Here is an 18,811-nt window from a genome sequence, read left to right as displayed (position 1 = left end):
TTTCCTCTGTATAGCAGCCAAAGTGTATGTTTAATAAACAGGTTGTCTCAGGTTGTTGCAAGACCTGGGTGAACTGGCACACAAATTTCCCCCTAGGGTTGACATGAAGGAGCAAACGTTGCAAAAAAACAAAATAAAGCTCGGGTTATTTAACCAGTAATCATAATTCTGCCTTGCATTTCTGGGTCTCTTACTTTGAAATTCTCAAGGCCTTTCTTGCAACACTGCTAAGTACTATATGACTGCCAGAGCCCTTGAAACATAAGAATGGCCACACCAGGTCAGAGCAAAGGTCCACCAAACCCAAGATCCTGTCTCAAACTTCAGCCAATAAGGAATCCCTAAGGAAGTGCACAAAATATGGACAGGATAGAGTAATATTCTACAGAAAATACAGTGACACAGTCTCTCAACCTCCAGCAAAATGTGATTCAGACATCTGGCATTCAATAGCTCTTGAAGGCTTTTCCGTCTGTGAAGCTGACACTTTTTGGACCTACATTCACTGTAACACCCCATACATCCCATCGCAAAGAGCTCCACAGCTTTATTTAATATTTTGTGAAAATCATCTCTTTTAGTGCATCTTTTACCAGCTTCTTTTGACCGCATTTCATGTGCTAACTTCCAACTTCAAGAGAAATTGAACATTCATCCCATTTGCCTCTTCAGTGATGCTTCTTTCACATAATCCTCAGAACTCTTCGAACAGACTGAAAAACCCAAATTAATTTAATAGCTCCTGATAGAGAAGTTGTTCCTTTTCATTGTCCTTGTTTTCTTCTAAGCACACCTTTGAGGTTTTTTATCCTTTTCAATGCGAGGAGACCAAACTGCTCACACTATTTAACACTCAGCAAAACTTGGGTTCATACAATGTCATAACAATGATATTTTCATTCTTTTAAATAATAACTCCTAATACTCAGACCATCTTCCCTTACTTCTTCCTTTTTTTCTTATTACTTTATTATTTCCCCAGCCATTGAGCACAAAGCTCATACACTGATGAAACTATCTATTATAACTCCAAAACCTTTCATTTCAGTGTCAGTAACTAGTTCTGTCTCCATTGCTATGTATGTTAATTTGAGATTGTTTTTCCCCACTTGCATTAATTTACATTTATCTAAACTGAACATGATCAGCCATTTTAATTAGCCCAATTTTTCAGGTTCTCATGGTCCTTCCTCAATACTTTGTAGCGACCTTATGTCTTTCCAACCTGGAATATAATTATTATAATTAGTATATATCATATATTACTATAGATACAATATAATTAGCAGTTAGCTGCTAAGTTTTCTGCCTCTCTGTCCACTTTACTTCCCAGACCATTTGCAAATACCAGGCAGCACAGGCCCACTTGCTGACGCAGCTGGGCATCCACAGGTGAAATGAGAGAAATGACCAGTTGTTCCTAGCCTGTGTTTCCAGGTTTTTAACCAACTACTGTAGTACCAGAGGAATCTCCAGGGCAGTTTAATTTCTTTAGAAGCTTCTAGAGAAAAGAACGTTATCAAAGGCATTTGGAAACCAGGCTGAGCATTAAGTTGTCTGCAGAGTACAAGCAGCTACTGTTGGAAGGGAGCTGCGGTCCCCAGATGCAGGCACCATTTCCTCACCTCCCAACCCTCCCAGTAGGAAAAGGAGAAGCATACCTCATTCTCCCCTGGTTCTCCTTTCCTCCTCTTACTACTACTCCCTTCCCCATAACCAGACTAGAACTGGTGTTGGCCTCTTACCCTTGGAGAGAGAGGCAGACGAAGAGTTACCTATACCACCAGGTAGCACCAAGTCTCTGCGGAGCGCAGGCACCACTGCAGCCAGAGCAGTGATACCCTTATTGCTATTTGAATGTGCTGCCAGCTTAAATCAGAAAAGCAAATGTCTCACACAAGCACTGTAGAGCTACAATTTTATTATGGAGTAACTTTCATCACTCTTCAAACAATTTCCAGCTAAACAAAGGTCTAACAACCCTAATAGCATCTTGGAACAAATAAGGATTTTCATGCAATTTTATAAGCACGGGTCTGGTATCAGTCATGACAATCAAGTTCACTGTAGTATTATGTTCATAAATATGTAAAAGGAAACACTGAGCAAAATTCCAAAAAGGCCTGTCAGAAAACAAAACCATTCCATAGCTTATAGGTAAATGGCACTTCTTAGCTGCACTTTTGGCTTCTCTCTGTATGTCCAAGCTTATCCCCTGGGACGTCCTCTCAAGAGTGACATTCCATCAGTTGCCCACTCTGGGATCATGTTCCAGTCTACACACAAACTCTTGCATATTGATTCACTCTTACCAACTTGATGCTTATCCCCTATCCTTGAGAAACCGTGACAGAAGTAAGTACAGAAAACAATGACAACCTTCCCAAAATAAAACGTGATTTTATCTTAACAGTAGGACTGAGGCAGAATTCTAAAGGCTTTGAAATAAGATCTATATGTACCTACTCAAGCTGAATTCCAGCACTGTGAGATGGTGCAGTAGCAAGTATATCTGTGTATCAGCCAGCTCTCTGCTAGTAAGTACCTCAGGGAGCACCATATGATCTGGGGCAAGTTCTGTCTTTTGTTAAACCAGAACCAGTTCAGCCTGATCCAAGTGAAGACTTCCACCTGTTACCACGTAGCACACCACTTACAGTGTTCATTTACTGTATGCTCTCAGCCTTGGTTTGCCCCTGTGATTTTGTTTCTTTTTGAAAATCAAAAGCCCGTAAATAAATTGAAGTGAGAATTACACAATCAGCATTCAGCAAACAACTAGAGAGAACACACAGCATCCAAAACATTGTAGAATAGCACCAAGTCTCCCAGTAGGAAGATGAAATTTTCTGAATAGCACCATCCTGAAATGGCTCAGTGAAGCTAAGTGGCTATAACAAACTTCTGCACAGGCAGCAGGGATCTTTCTTCAGCTGCTATCTTAATACTGCTCTTTACCAACTTGACGTACGGAGCTACCCAGGGTGAGCACAGCTTATCTGGCAGATACAGTCTCGCAGGTATCCCAGACTGGGAAGTAAATACCGTGTGTGGTTGTAGGGCACAGAGCATCATTTGAAAGCAGAGAGAATTAATGGTGCAGTTGGTATTAACATATGGACGAAACATTGCTTTAAAAGTTCAAACAGCAACTGTCAGCTGAACAAAGTTGGCACAAGGGTGGCAAATGGGTTTTGCAATTGTGCTATTTTTACTATGTAATACTGATAGTGTATAAAAGAACAAATGTTGTGTATATGTTCAATGCCAAACCTAAACCGTTGCTAACAGTGTTGTTATGATATGATTAAAATGTCACCATCATTACTTGCTGAAAAGGATTTTATTTTTCCCTCCAAGCAAGTGTTTTCATTACTGGAGTTTTACCAGACATGTTTGTGAGAAAGAAAGGTGAAGGAATAACCCAACTCAAATATTTAAAAGCATTTAACCGTTCTGGCTCATTGACAACTGTACTCTCTCCCTGTGATTTTTAAGAGCTGCTGATGCCTCATGGAAAAAACTTTGAAAAACAGTATTGAAAAACAATTTTGCCAATGTGTCATATTTTCTGTTTTATCCCTTCCCTTGCTTCTCACTAGTAAATGAATCTACGTGAAAACAGAACCTTGATTCTTTAGGTAGACAAAATTTGGATCTGAGCTCTGCCAAAGCATGTGGGTGTTTGGATCCTGTCCATTAAAGACATTTTACTTCAGATCCAGGTTCAATCTTGGAAGCTCACAAGAAGTGCTGAGCTCCAGGATTTTGTTCAGATCCATCCCCGTTACTAAGAAGTCATCTTGCTGCCCGTCCTGCGTGTTAAGCTATAGACTTCTGCTAAGGATCTCATAGGTGGCAGCTAATGTCAACATTTGCTCACACATTCTAAGCACAGGGTGTTGCTGAATATCCTACAGGGTGGGAAGATTCTGAGAAGTTAAAGGGAAAGGTAGCTAGGCTGTCTTGAAATAACAGAAACTTGATTTATCTCTCATACTGGCACAACATTTTGGACTTCAGTGAATTCACACTGACTGAGTACAAACAAAACCCATAGTCTGTATGAAGCCAACTGGTTTTTTTCCACATTCGATGCCTTGAAACAACACATTCCACTCCAGCCAAAGAAGCTTCTGCTCTCTCATATGCACAAGAAAACAGAGCTTCACCCCAAATCTCCCACTGCAAATTACTACAAGTGGAGAGGGCAAACAAATCAACTTTCCTCGGTTCAAAAAGATGCCAAGCCAGACATAATCATGAGGGAAAAAAAAAAAGAAAAAAAAAGGAATAATAAAAGAGTTTCAGCAAAGTCTTGGCTGCAGATTTAGCTGCAATGGGCAGAGCAGTGGAAATACTGGGTAGTACCTTCCTTGTGAACATGCAGGACAAACTTCTCACACGACCTTGCTCCTCTTTAATCAATACTTCCATTACCTTCCCTGACATCTACCCCAAGGATGCTGAGGCAAAGCAAGAGAAGACGACCAGCACACAGACAGCCTGTCTGTTCAAGTACAGCTTTTCATCAGTGGATTTGCCAATGGCTGGGGTAGCTGAGGAAGACTGACAGATTCATAAGAGACCAGGGTTTATGTTTCACTGTTGCCAAGCCACAAGACAAAAACACAAATCTAACAGAGCACTGAAAAACTACAAGTTTGTGAGGGGTGAGCTGACACCTACCAAATGCACTGAGAGAAAGAAGAAAGCTGCAATAGTACAAAAAGCAACCTCCAGATTTCCAAAGTGCCACCTATCTGATCCTCTCATATGGTGCAGTATCTCAGGAGAAGACAACCTGGCATACAGACTTCAGAGGCTCTTCAGTCTGAGCTGAGAGAGAGAGAACTCACTCCCAGAACACCACAGTGCTTTCTGCTGAAGAAGCGGAGACGAGCAGTAATTGCTAGATGAAATGGAAAAAAATAACCAGCAACAATTCCAGGCCCAGATCTCCTCTGTCTTGCACTTCATGTGGTCATTTACATCTGGGCAAAGTGAACATGAAACACTTCCAAACCACAGCAGCAGTAATTCACACTCGCTTCCATTGCATAAAGCATGAGATCGGAGAGTCAGGCCCTCCCTTACAAGCAAAACGTCCCCGACAATGAACGCTGAGTAAAATATAGGATGCATAATTCCATTTGTTTTGGAAGACAGTCAATTTAGAAAGGTTACCACTCGACAGCAGCCAAAATCTGCTTCTGAACTCCCAACATTCTCAAGCCATAGCCTTGTCAATAGCATACAGGGTGCAGAAGATTATGACCAGCTCAGGCCGTTAGTTTCCTTTCTGGGCAGGAATCCCAGCATAACAGATACTTATGCATATTCTATCCTCATTTTATCTAATTACAAATATCTCTCTAGGGATGGGGAGGGGAGAAGAGGTTTGATCACACGATTTTAGGTCATTTATGCACGGGATTGCTGGGACATGCATTGATCCAAAGAGTGCTGTAATATTGTAAAAGTTCCCAGAGCCCTCCCTCATAAAATAAATAAAGATTAAAAAAATTCTATTTATAAGTTTTTGAAAGTAATCGATAGGAAAGAGTTGAATCACATCCTTCTGTAAATTAGTAAGAAGAATATGGAAGTGCTTAAAATGCCAAGACACTGACTAACAAACAATATCGTGTTTTCCTAAACACCATCTGTAAACATATTCTTTCTTTTCTATACTATACACACATACAAAAATGTAAATATATTTTGCATAGATACCTTTTTCTCCAAATAAGATCAATAATATCAGGAAAGAAAAAATTGTACAAAGTAGTTTAAGATAAAATGACTTCATGTTGTTAATCCGGATTTTTACATAGTGGTTGCAACTCTGATGAAAGAAGCAGCATGGTTTTACATTGCTGAACTCTTAAAAGCCACATCTAGGCACAAACTAATTAAGTGAACTATCTTAATATTAAGCATAATTGCCCCTGCTTGACCTAAATCAACACAGCTTCAGACTTCTGCAGTCCAAAGAATAGGTACAAAATAGTGCACTTCCCATCACCATCACAGAGTGCTCCAAACCTGTTTCTGAGTGCTTCAAACCTGCTCTTTAAGTGTGAGAGTAACAAAGCAGAACTTGGAGAATTTCTTTACGACAAAAATGCAGAACTTTGTTTGGAACTGTTTTGGAAAGACTGGAGAAGTTATTGGCTGAATAATTACCCTGGAAAAGGACAGGAGAATTAAGCAGACACACTTCAGGAACAGAAAACCATAGTAATACAAGAAAAAAGTGGATCTTAAAGGTCAGATGTAGAGTGATAAAAGGAGAAATGCCAAAGTCAAGAGCTGGAACTTGAGAAAGCTATTAAGAAACAATAATATTCTTCAGACATCAAAACACAAGTGATTAAAGAAATTTCAGCTGTTTTGCAGTGAAAATGTACACAGATAAAGCATAATGTAGGAACAGGCCAAGAGCTAAGGAAACACTGTGCCTGAGGTGGAATCCACAGTTGTGCAGTGAAGGCGCAAATACTGAATCACATCTGCTTGAGAACTGCCATGTGAAATCATACATCTATTAGCAAGTTCTTCAAGCAGATACTGCAAATCATGGTTAGTACTATGTTGCTGAAGTATGGAAAGCAAAATAAAATATTTTTGCTCTAAAACTTTGCAAATTATTGCAGTAAGGCTAACTGAACATGAGTTTATTCACATCAATTTTTTTTAAGTGCAAAATGAAAAACAAGAAGCATGAAAGATTACCAAAAATAGGAAGACAAAGATTAGTACAAGAATGATGATATACACCTGAAGAACTAGAGAAAGAGAAGTGGACAGAGTTTATGTCCTACCAAAGACAGTAACTGGCTGAAGGAAAGTTACTTACAGAGTTGCACAAAAAAAAACCCTGGTCTGCAGACTGATCTTTTTCAGCGTTTCTGCTAATGACCTTGGCACAAGAAGCATGTGTGCTGATGACCCCAAGCTGGAGGGCCATCGAGGAAGTTAAGAATATCAGGCAAGAATAAGGCGGAAGGAATATAGTAAAAAAAAATTCAGCAGACACCATGGAGATCATCTCCTCAACAACGACAGCTGAAAGAGGACAGAAGAAACGTAAGAAAATCACAGGCTGACATTACATCTGTCACAGGATGACTGTGAACAACCAGCGTGAAACAATAACAAATACAGAATCAAAGTGTTGCCATGAGAGGTAAAATTAAAGTTATTGTAGAGGGCAAAAGTTCATCTGGTAGAAACACTGAGTACAGTTCTGTCTATTCATATTCAAGAAAGATAAGTGGAAGTAATCCAAGCTGAGAGAAGGTAAAGGCAATAAATACTTAGGTGATTAAAGGGAAGTAAAAGATAGCATAGATAGTTTATTTCATCAGAACAACGATGAGAGGACTCACAACAGTGTCATACAAATTCCCGATAGTGGAGAGGAAGACGTGAACCGAGTAACACTATTTAGACTAACAACTCCATTCTGGCACCAGAACAAATGGGTATAAACTGGTCACAAGTAGGGCTAGGCTAGGGATTAAAATGCTATTTCCAGCCACCAGAGAAGTGGGTTCTGGAACCTTCCCAAGAGGAGTAATGGGAACAAACAGTCCAACTGGGGATTTAAGACAAGGACTTTTCAGTTTATGAAAGGGATTATCTGACATGGTACCAGGGGACTGGACGTAAGACCTAGGAACCCTCTCTTAAACCTTCCCTTCTCTTAACTGAGCCTCTCTGGCCAATTTGGCCTTTGTCTTCTCGTCTCGAAGTGCCCACATAGGAACCAATTAGTGCCAAATCAGATGGCAGCTTTCACAATATACGAGGACTGCTCTGAAAGTTATGCCTCTTATTTTATTATGTTGGCTTACGACATCAGAGGTGGATGTTGGTGGTATGACAGTAGAGGTTGAACCTTCTCGCCAATATTCCATTACATTTGGTTGCCACGTCACAGACAACAGCAGAGGGGCAGTCTGTCAAAACAGTGTCTGACATGGAAGTGCATACGAAGCAAGGATGTGTCGCTGAATTTATCCATGTGGAAAAAAATTGCACCCATTGACATTCACTGACATTTGCTGAACTTTTATGGAGATCAAACAGTGGGTATGAGTATAGTGAGGTGGTGGGTTTCAGCAGTGGCAACAGTGATGTGAAAGACAAGCCCTGTAGAAGACAGCCATACACAGCTGTCACAATGTGAAATAAAGAACATTTCACCATCAGCTCAGCTGTGCAAATTGGCTAATGGTGGTGACTGTGCTGAAAAATAGTGCTTTGTACCTATAAATTTACTCTACCAAACAGCGTTATTGTGCTCTTTGTAGTCACTGTATTTTCCATGGAAATAAATATGAGACATTACTTTCAGAACAACCTACGTAGATATCTTTCCACTAACCAGGATCACCCATGCACTCAAGGCAAGATATTAAATACAGAATCTTTTTAATAGTGTTTTAATAGACACTGTAGTCCAACTCAAGTTTTGATGGTAGTACAGCATGCATGAAAATCATGTCCAAGCTACTGCTGTGGTCCCTTAAGCATTTGCCAAGAGCTCACCAGTGCCAGTGCCAAGCCACTCTTCCAGCTGCAGAGAGGAGCACAGAATTCCCTCTGGAGGAAACCTGCATCAGAACTCATCAGTGAATGCCTCCTGGACATCAGCTTGCAGGAACCTGCCACTCTCCTGTCCCATCTGCTAGCCAACTGACCAAAGGAGAGCTCTAAACTATGGGTGATTCCTGCAGCCCAACACTGGAACTACTGGTCAGCTTAATGAGTCCTTTCTGACAAGCAAAACCAAAACCCAAGGGTAGCAAAATGTCAGAAAGCGAAAGAAATATCCAGGTTTACCAGAATCCCCCCAGACTAAGATTGAAATTTTCATGAAGCCTCTGTATCAGTTTAAAGATGTAACACTCAGCATTTGAGCTGGCCCCTCTTGGAAAAAGTAGTATTTATAAAGACAACAGCAAAAGGTCGAAGTCCTGCAGTCCTGAAAACAGATGCATCGGCAGGAAAACCCTGACAGGTCCTAATTGATAACCACGCTTGAGGGAAGCTGCCAGAGGAAAACTGCTGCAGCAAAGGCTACGGGGAGCTACTGCTCCAAAACCCTGCTGTGGCAGAACAGCACATGTGGCTGCTGGAGCAGGAGATGGACATGGTTAATTGACTGGTAAAGTTTAGCAGAGATGGAATTAATGCAAAGAGCTCAGAGCCCAGGCGTGCAATTCTGTTACCAAGGGAGGGAACCATTCGGCTGGAATTTCAATCCATTTTCAGGTCAGAGACTTTCCCAAAGGCAGAGCGCTCACCCCGCATCTGTTCCTCTTCTTCCCCTCCAAGGGGTGCAGGGAGGAGAAGGTTGCTGGTGACAGCAGCCTGAGAAACGGGCTGCTTTGTAAGGGCCAGCCAGGCCTCAACTTCGTGGGCTGTGTGTATGCAGCAGTGCAGAATTCAGAAGACATTCTCAGGAGAGCCAGCCTCTGATAGTCCTTGGGTTTTGTGGCTAGTTAGGGAAACAAAACTAGAAAGCTGCTAATAGAGGAGAAGGGAATTTTTTTTCAGTTCGGCTCAGCAAAATGAACACCTGAACCAAACACATTTGCAATCAAATCAGATAAGGAGTTAGTTACTGTGGAATCACAGCAACAACATGGGAAAAATATACCCAAATAATTACTTGGTTAAATTGAAGTGTACTGCAGAGGAAGATACGAAGGACATATACACAAACCACAGTCCAGATGACATATGTGATCTGGTGCTGCCCCACCAATTTTTTCATAAGCGTTACCCAGCATCATATTCCTCTCAGCTAGAGTCTCAGAGACACTTTCCTCAGTAAGAGGACTAGATTTGGGAACTTCTCAACTTCTTTTACCAACACACTCTACAAACACACATACTTACAAGTAGCCCTGTAAAATAAACTGAGTCACTGTTCTCACATCAGTATCTGTAGATTCAATGCACGAGTTATACAAGTTATACTGAGCAGGCTATCTGGTGGGCAGCATGGATATTTTTAAATTCAGGGAGGAAATATTTTTAACTACTTACCACTTAGTGTAATTCATTTCATTCTGATGGTAAAATTTTTGCACCCCATCAGCTCTAAGCACTGTCATTAAATGTTGTTTCATGGCATTCTTCAGTTAATTCTTCCTATCAGAAACAGGCAGACAGTCTTACTTTACTTCCCGACTATTCCTGATATCAGCTGGACCGAGGACCTGCTTGCTAACCAGGAAGGATTTCCTTTCACTTCATTCATGTCATTCATATATTGCCTAACACTCCACGCTCAAAGCAAAGAAATAGGACTTCTTGTCCTCCAAATATCAGCAGCTGATGGTGCAACAATAACCAAGTCATTTAGTCATGTCATTCCTTCCATAAGAAGGACTGAGAAAAAAAAAATCCACAAAAGGGATTGTGATGTATTAAACCTTGAGTATGATTATAAAGTGTTTTCCTGCTCTAGAATGAAATTGCCACATGCTTAAGATCACAAATAACGTTTTTTCTAATTCATAGAATCATAGAATCATTAAGGTTGAAAAAGACCACTAAGGTCATCTAGTCCAACTATGGACCCATCTCCACCATGCCTGTTAACCACATCTCTCAGTGCTACACTTACACATTTCTTAACACCCCCAGGGAAGGTGACTCCACCACCTCCCTGGGCAGCCTGTGCCAGAGCGTGAGCGCTCTTTCTGAGAAGTTTTTCCAAATATCCAACCTGAACCCCCCACTGCATCTTGAAGCCATTTCCTCTAGTGCTGTTGCTGTTACCTGGGAGAAGAGGCCAACGCCCACATCGCTACAGCCTCCTTTCTGGTCACTGTACTCTATAAGATTAAGGTCTCCCCTGAGCTTCCTCCTCTAACAATCCCTGAGATAACTCCTCAGCACCTTCTCATAAGAAAATTATAGGTGGGAGAAGTTTTGTCCACCTGCTTTATGATCAGTCTGAAGAAATCTCAATTGGCAGAACTATTCATAGTCAGCAGAAAAAGTCTTTTCCTGGTAAATGAGGAATCTCCTTTTGACCTATATTCATGCACTGGAAGCTAACTATATTTTAGCAACAGGTCATTACATTAGCATGTACTTTACTCAGCCTGAGAGTCATACCTGACTGTGAGAATAAGCTCACAACTCCGACCATGAAAACCAATGAAGAGTCAGGTTTAATTCAGCAGGCTCTCATCTGCCACACTGCCACAAAGGAACAAAGCTGCCACTCAAAGCTGTGAGGCACAGCTCTGGAGGGAGCCTTGCTCCAGGACAGCACCAAAATGCATCACCTCCAACTCCTCACCCTCCTCCAAACACCACAGTTGGTCACAGAGAGCCATCCTCCCAGTTCAGAAGCCATTAAAACACTCCGACTCACTCTATATGAGGGACCTGAAACAAACATTTCGTTTTGGGAAATGGCTCAGGAAGAACACGTGAGGAAGCAGAGCAACAAACAACACCTAAGGTGGATATAAATCCAGATAAAATATTAAAATCATTAAAGGGTTGCTGCTCCCTGAAGGTTGGAAAAAACGAAGAGAGTTAATTAAAAGCAATCTCCACACAGTGCTGAGCTAGTCTGCCCTGATAAATCAACAGCTAGGACTCTGCTGTAGAGGTCAATGGGGGAAAGAGTTGAGAGGCAGGGGAGAGGAAAGCTAAGGAGAGATAGAACATTTAGCTGAGCTTATCAACAACAATGAATCACAGCTGGTGATGTGAAACTGAGAAGGTTTTCCACATATTTCCCCATCAACATTTTTTGTTAGATTTCGACCTCATGAATGCCCGTTTGCTATCAGCATAAGACCGGCTAACTGCTGAAGCTCCTGTCCATTTGCATCAGCGGAAGAGAACAGAAAGAGGGGAGACATTTTTGGGGCCCCTCTGTACCTGAAGGAGTGTTAACATCACATTCACCCACATTCACCACCAGTTCAATCACTGGGGATTTTGTAACCACAGTTGACAGAGGATGTGTCCCTTTTTGGAGAAGCACTTCTGAAAGGTAATGTCTAGGCATCAGTTAGGTTTCAGGAAGCAGTAGAAGTGCTGCAATTCACCCATGCCTGTGGAGAAAGAGCTCACCACAGAGTCTTCCCATCACCAGCACTCACCCAGCACGTCTCTCCTGGCTGCTAACATGCATTAGGCCAGCTATGAAAAGTGCTGATCTCAGAGTCACGATCCCAATCTGTTCCATATCTTACACCACCAGGTATATGTTAATGAACTGAAAGCTGCAAGCAGAAAGAACCTGTAGAAAACATAGAAACCTACAATCTTCCAAACCCTTCTTTTAAAAAAAAAACGTCACCAGGGTAAGCTTGTATATAGATCTAAGTGGGCTCTGATATGATTCTGATATATTTCTGATATATTTCTGATTATGATATCACAAAACTCATAGAATAGTAACTTCAAGTATGATGCAGCTTTTATGCATGGTCAAGACCAAAGAAGATTAGCAGTAAAACATCTTTCTGAACCTCCATTTCCATCATTCCTATCTGGAATACAGTTCCATTCATTTCAATTTTTCCCCCATCTCCAACTAATCACATGTTGGGCTGTGGAGCCATCAGGCTACAAACACTACAAATTGCAAAACTGCTAGAACCAGATCAAAAATTTCACAGCTGTATGACACAATGCACTGAACTGATGCTCACTTACTCTTCCAAAACATAAAAAACGCTCAAAATACTTTGAAGAGGTAATTTTATTCCAATAGGCATAATCTATCTTCCTGTGGCTAGCACGAAGCCAACTCCAAGCAGAAAAGCAGCATAAGCACTGTGCTTTGTGTTTTGGCAGGAGTAGCATGCCCGCATCTGATCAGATCACATCAGCGGTGCCAGCTGATGCGGTAGGGCAGGCTGGCATTAACCAGCTCGGGACACAGCCTTATTTCTCTGCTTTGCACCTGATTTTCTTTGCACAGTCTGACAGATTTAGATTTTGAAGCCCTATAGAGAAGAAACCATTAAGCCACACGTTTGTAGAGAATTCAGTCTTAACCAAAGAAATCAGGAACCCCAACCAGAGCACTCTTTATAACACGTAAAGAGCCAAAATGATGAGGGGTCTGGCAAGAAACAAGGGGGAGGAAACTAAATTATGTGGAGCTCCTTTCTTTCACGTATTTAGATTTAATACGCACATTACATCATTACAGTTGGCATTATATACTGATTTATTCATATTAACAGAAAGCAAGGACGGTGTTATCAGATGTCAAAGCCTGATACAGTGCACTGTGTTGCATGAATGGAGAGGTGATCCTCAGCCAGGCTGGCTCCATTCTGCCTTAGGGGACTGCGACCCTAAGTGTCACTTCCAGCCTTCCTCCCCAGCAGAACAACACTGATAGAGTCAGCGTCCCCATCAGCATCTGAGCAGGGGACTCTCTCCCAGCTACAGCTCAGCAGAACGCCAAATTAATGACTCAGGGCTTGGCAAGCACACGCATGCTGATCACAGCCACCCCAGTGCACACTCATCGACACCCGTCCCTGCCCCGCTCACACTGCTCAGGTGGCTCCCAGCAGAGCCTCCCTCGAGAGCACTGGGTTGCCAGCAAAACCTTCCATGTGGCTGCAGCTCGAACCGCACCCAGCCAGGCAGGTAACTGAAAGCTGAGCTGCGTGCTGACACAGCCTCACTGGTCCCATGCTGGAGGAGATGGGGGCGAGAGGGATATTGGCCAGCAGCCGCCGAGACACCGCATTATTCTTCTCTGAAACATCTGCTGGGAATCTGTGGTTAAAATACACTCTGCTGGGAAATAAACCATCCATAACAATGGGGGAAAAAAAGTATAGGAGGCTCGTACTTCTAATAGTTTAGGTCATTAAAGATAAATAAGAATTTTAAACATTCAGGATTGAAGCAGTTACTTAGGCTATTTGTTGCATGTAACTTGGTTTAGACAGTAAAAATGCAGCAGAGAGTTTCCTTATTTCTTTTGAAAGAAAAATCACTTCCTGCATTTCACATACTGGTCCAGTATATTAGGGCTTCTTCCACAAGCTGCACAGAAGTTTTTAAAGAGAAGAAAGAAGCACTTCCCCTCAAAAAAAGTTAAAATGGGCATTTTCATAGGTATGCTGTCTCCTAGATACAGCACTTTAAAACTGATCACCTTGAAAGAAACAAACCAAAGATAAAACCGGGACCTGCATGAAAGAAGTAATCCGTAAACCTCGGTCTGTGCCCAAGGCAAAAGCCAGCAGCATCATGCACCCCAATGCAGCCCCAGTCTGGGCTGGAAACGGCACTGCCTCTGCCTGGGGCAATGTGCCACTTGAGCCTGGGGATCCCCAGGTCAGGGCTCTGTTCGGCCAAGGGAAAGAGCGCCAGCCCCCAGAGCGCATTCATCCTACTCTGACAAGTCCTCAGGGATGCACAGTATAGGAATTGTTCTTACTCAAGGCAACATCACTCATAGACAGCACAAGGATGAGCCCAGAATGAATTCATACATTGTAAAATTGAGCTACCAAGCAAAGAAACTCAGCTTCAATCTGAAAGAAAAAGCAGGATGAGAAAACACCAGTCTCAGCACATGGTAATTCTAAGAATCTGGAATGTCTCTTTTCTAGACAGCAGAGGCACAGCCAACGAGATAGACAAAGCACCTCCAGGAAGCCATTCTTCCAGTTGGAGGAAAGCAGAGGCAGAAGTGTATTTCCACAAGGCTACACATCGGGTGCGCCCCTTTACCTTCCCTGGAGTCCGCCAGCACTTGAGGACAGAACCCCAATTCACCTCCTGGGCTGCCCCCCTGCACCGCCTGGCACACTGTTCCCATTCACCCACTGGGGACTCAACCTACTGGATGCTGTGAACCCAGACCTCAGGACATACAGTTCAGTATTACCATCAAGAAACACCCATCTTTGGAACTTTGTAGCTCATCCCGGATAGCTCAGTATTGCTTTCACACACCACATATTTTTTAAATCTTTTTTTTTTCAGTGAGAGTTTTATGTCACAAACTCTGTCCATTCTCACCAGCGGAACAAATTTACAAAAGCATTACAACAGCTATTCACACACAAGTTACTCATGCGGCCAGACAAACACTGTAACTTGTAACACATTTATCTGGCTCTCCTCATTCAGAGCAGCACATCTTCAGATCTTCAGGATTTGGCTTCTCTCCTCCCCTTCTCGCCCCCTACAACTTTGTTCTTATGCTCATGTTTCCCTGCATAAATACATTCATCCATCATTTTCACTGAAGGGTGGTGCTGGGATACAGAATAGAGAGTGTTCATGTGGGCAGCAGTATTGGCTTGAAATGTGTCATGCTGGGGCTCATTTATGTTTTTAAGAGACTTCAGAGCCACATTGTAGAGATTTTGGTACATGATTTAATGCATCTAACAACCGTGTTCTGTCAAGCAGAAGAGCACTCCCTTCTGCAAAGCCACATTAAAATCACCTTCACATCACTTGCAAATGCTGAACTGGCAACCTAACTGTCCATCTATCTTGTTGCTTCCACCTGCTGGAAGAAGCACTGCACATCATACTTTGTTATTAAGAATTAGCAACCAGCTGCTTATGCAACAACATCCAGACAATAAATAAATACATAAATAAACAAACAAATAAATAAATAAGTTGTCTCCATCAGCACTTAGTCACACTGTAGGGTTGTTCTGGTGGTGGGTAAGAGGATATGGAAACTTCCAGTTCTGAGACCCCAGCTTGAAGTCAAGCCCAAGCTAACACTTACAAAATACCCCTGCCATACAGGGCCCAAAGACCTTTGCTGGTCTGCTGCTGACATTAAGCAAGGAGGTGTGCCTCCTTTTTGCACTGGTGCTGCATGCCGCAGAACCCATCGTAACAGTGAAGGCCAGTGGTCCTCCAGAGCTGGAGCCGCCTGTCAGGGCTATTCCATCCAATGGGCACGGCCATTGGAAAACTGACCGCTGCCACGTGCTTGTGGCAGAGCAGCTACACAGAAGACTGGTAGGGTTTGTAAGGTTAGCTCCAGCACTGCGCTCAGCATTGAGCCAGTTCCCAACCACCTGGCTGGGAATAAACCTCCCCAAGCACATCAGGGCTGTGCAACAGCACGGCCAGCCGAGGACGGGTTAGTCACTGTCCCACGGCCTGGTGGAGCCAAAGGAGGGAGGGCACTGCACCGTGACACTGGGACACAGCCAGCAGCAGCTCCTCCTGCGTGCATCAGGGCAGAGCTGCAGCAGGGCAACCTCGTGCCAAAAAGGCAGCAGCAGCTCAGCGAGTGCATTTAACTGATTGTATGAAATAAAAGTCAGCTGTGGGAGTGCAAAAAGAGGAAGGGTGGGGGAAATCAGCTCCACTTCTAGATCGGGCTCTGTAAATTACAAGATCTTAATTACATTAAATACATTATGGTACCGTATGCATATCGCTAGTAAGGCAGGGGTGGAGGAAACGTGGCTAGCTGCTAAGGCTGTAAGCTGCACTGCTGTGCTCTACACTTGGTCTTCAATTCAGAAAGTTTCTTAACAACTTTGTCCTAGTTTAGTCACCCACAAAACAAAGGCAATAATCCCTTCTTCACAGAGGTGATGAGAGGTTTAATTAATTAATGTTTACAGAGCCCACTGAGATTTCTGACTGACATTTCAAGTCATTCAGAATACCACTTCATTGCATTTGTTTCTTCTGCTGCCCTGCTCAAGCGTCTCCACATTAAGATATCCAAAGAAGAAGATGAAAAAAAAAATAGAGATAAGCACACAATGAATCCAGCATTTCCTACCCACTGCTGCCCATCAGCACTCTGAGTGCTGCCTTTTCTGCAGGCAAAGAACTCTGTGTTTATCCAGACACCTGGTGCCCTTTTCTCGCAGATCTGTTACACTCACATCTCTGCCGTTTTTGCCCCAGAGCACCGTGTAGGTAAGCAGGGTGCTGGATGGCAGAAACAGCAGGCGGCTGCGTCGGGCTGACCAGACTGCCAAAGGCAGTGAGGGGGAGAAGAGCAGAGGGATGAAAGCCCCTGAAGAGAACCAGCAAGTGAGAAAAGAGGCAGAGAGAGAGGCGAGCTGAATGTGGGAGCGCCCATCACAGCCGGGGGGACTGCACGCACCGAGCTATTCCGTGCAGCACGTTCCCAGGGACGCTCAGGTACATGGAGCACGTTATCCCGAGAGCAGAGCAGCGTGAACGAGGCCACACGTGTGTCCAAGTGCCGGAGAGAAACTGAGCTCTAGGCACCCGCAGACGCGCGGCACAGCCGGGGCTGCTGACACCTGAGCTGGGATGTCTCGGTCCCTACATTGTCCCCGGCTCGGAACGAAACCTTTGTGCGGGCAGTTTCTGTAGGGGGCGTTTGTGGGTTTTCAGATACAATCAAAACGCAGATAAATGCAAATGTCATTCGGCTCCCTTTCATTGTCAGGAAGGACACATGAGGATAAAACGTTGTGCGCTACGTCCTTTCCCCTATTATGCGTCCTACCGCTTTCGTCCTAATTTACTCCATGCATAATTTATTTACATGTGTATTGTTTCCCGATCAGCAACTTTAAAGAATGAGTGAAAATTATAAAATGTTTTATTAAACAACTTCTCAATAAAAAATGCAGGTGGTGCCGGGCAGCCCGCGCCGGTCCCACTTCCCCCGCTCAGCACAGCACTTGGGCAGGCAGGGAGAGGAGCTGCCCATTGTTCGCGCTCTCCCACGCCGCGCGAGAGGAGCCGAGCCTGCCGCTGCCCTCCCGGCTCTGCACGGCGAGGCCGGGGGCCGGCCGCTCGTCCCCCCCCCACCCCGAGGCTCCCGGGTAGCGCTGCCCGCGGAGAGGAAAGCCTGGAAGCCGGGCGGGAGCTGCGAGCGGGACAGAGCGCCCGGAGCGGCAGCGCGACAAGTTGCTACGGGCGGCGCGAGTCCGGAGAGCGGCGGCGGCGGGTACCGAGCCCCGGCCCCGGGATCCCCTTGAAGGAGCGCGGGGCACCTGCACTGCCGCTGTCCACGGCCGTGTGGGCGCTGCGGAGCGCACGCGAAATGAAAGCGAAGGTTTTCTGCCAGGACGGTGCGGGAGAGCCGGCAAACGTGTCAGCGCCTCTCCGCTGCCTGAGGCTCTCCCTCCCTGCAGACAGCGGAGAGACGGCGGCAGGAGTCCCCGAAACCACCTCCGAGTGGTTTTCCAACTCCAGCCGGAGGAACGCGAGTCAAAAACAAACAAACATAAAGAAGCAAAAGAAAAGAAAGCAGAGCCACCCCGCAGCCCTCACTTCGGCTCCGGACTCCGCTCCGCGCGGCCGCGAGTGCGGAGAAGCGCCGCCGCCAGGTGCCCGCGCTGCGCTCCGTCCGCGGGAGCGCTGCCCCGGGAGGGAGAACTCTCCCGTAGGAGGTTACGCGGAGCCGGATCGCGCTCTCCCTAATGCTCCGGGATTAGCCGCGCGCGCCGCGACCGAAGGGAAACACGGGAGGAGAGCCGGGCGGACGGCGAGCGGTCCCACGTCTCTCGCAGGACGGGGACGCCGGTGGCGGCCGCAGCCGAGGCTCCCTCCCACCCCCGGTGCCCGCTCCAGAGCTGCGAGAGGCACCAACTCTTCGGCGCTCGGAGCGACGGAGCCTTCCGCGCGCTCAGCGGCCGCTGCGCCGCAGCCCCGCGCCGCACCCCGCTCCCTCGCGGCACGGAGCTCCCCGCTGCCCGCCCCGCCCCGGCCGCCGGACCCCGCGGGACGCCGCCAGGTGCGCGCCCGGGGCCGCAGGACGCGCCGCCCGCCCGGAGCCGCCGAGCCGGGGCCGCGCGCGGAGGCGGGGATC

At 45.0% G+C, this 18,811-nt stretch overlaps 1 protein-coding gene across 9 annotated transcripts in view; it reads right to left on the bottom strand.

The window, feature by feature from the left end:
• The window catches only part of DPF3 (double PHD fingers 3), a 187,546-nt gene that overhangs the window by 149,980 nt on the left and 18,755 nt on the right, over positions 1 to 18,811 (bottom strand). The gene's annotated exons all lie outside the window — the stretch shown is intronic.

Source organism: Lagopus muta, chromosome 6 (assembly GCF_023343835.1).
Source record: "Lagopus muta isolate bLagMut1 chromosome 6, bLagMut1 primary, whole genome shotgun sequence".
Lineage (NCBI taxonomy): Eukaryota > Metazoa > Chordata > Aves > Galliformes > Phasianidae > Lagopus > Lagopus muta.
The sequence above is the reverse complement of the archived record's forward strand: the minus strand, read 5'-3'. Positions and strand labels throughout refer to the sequence as shown.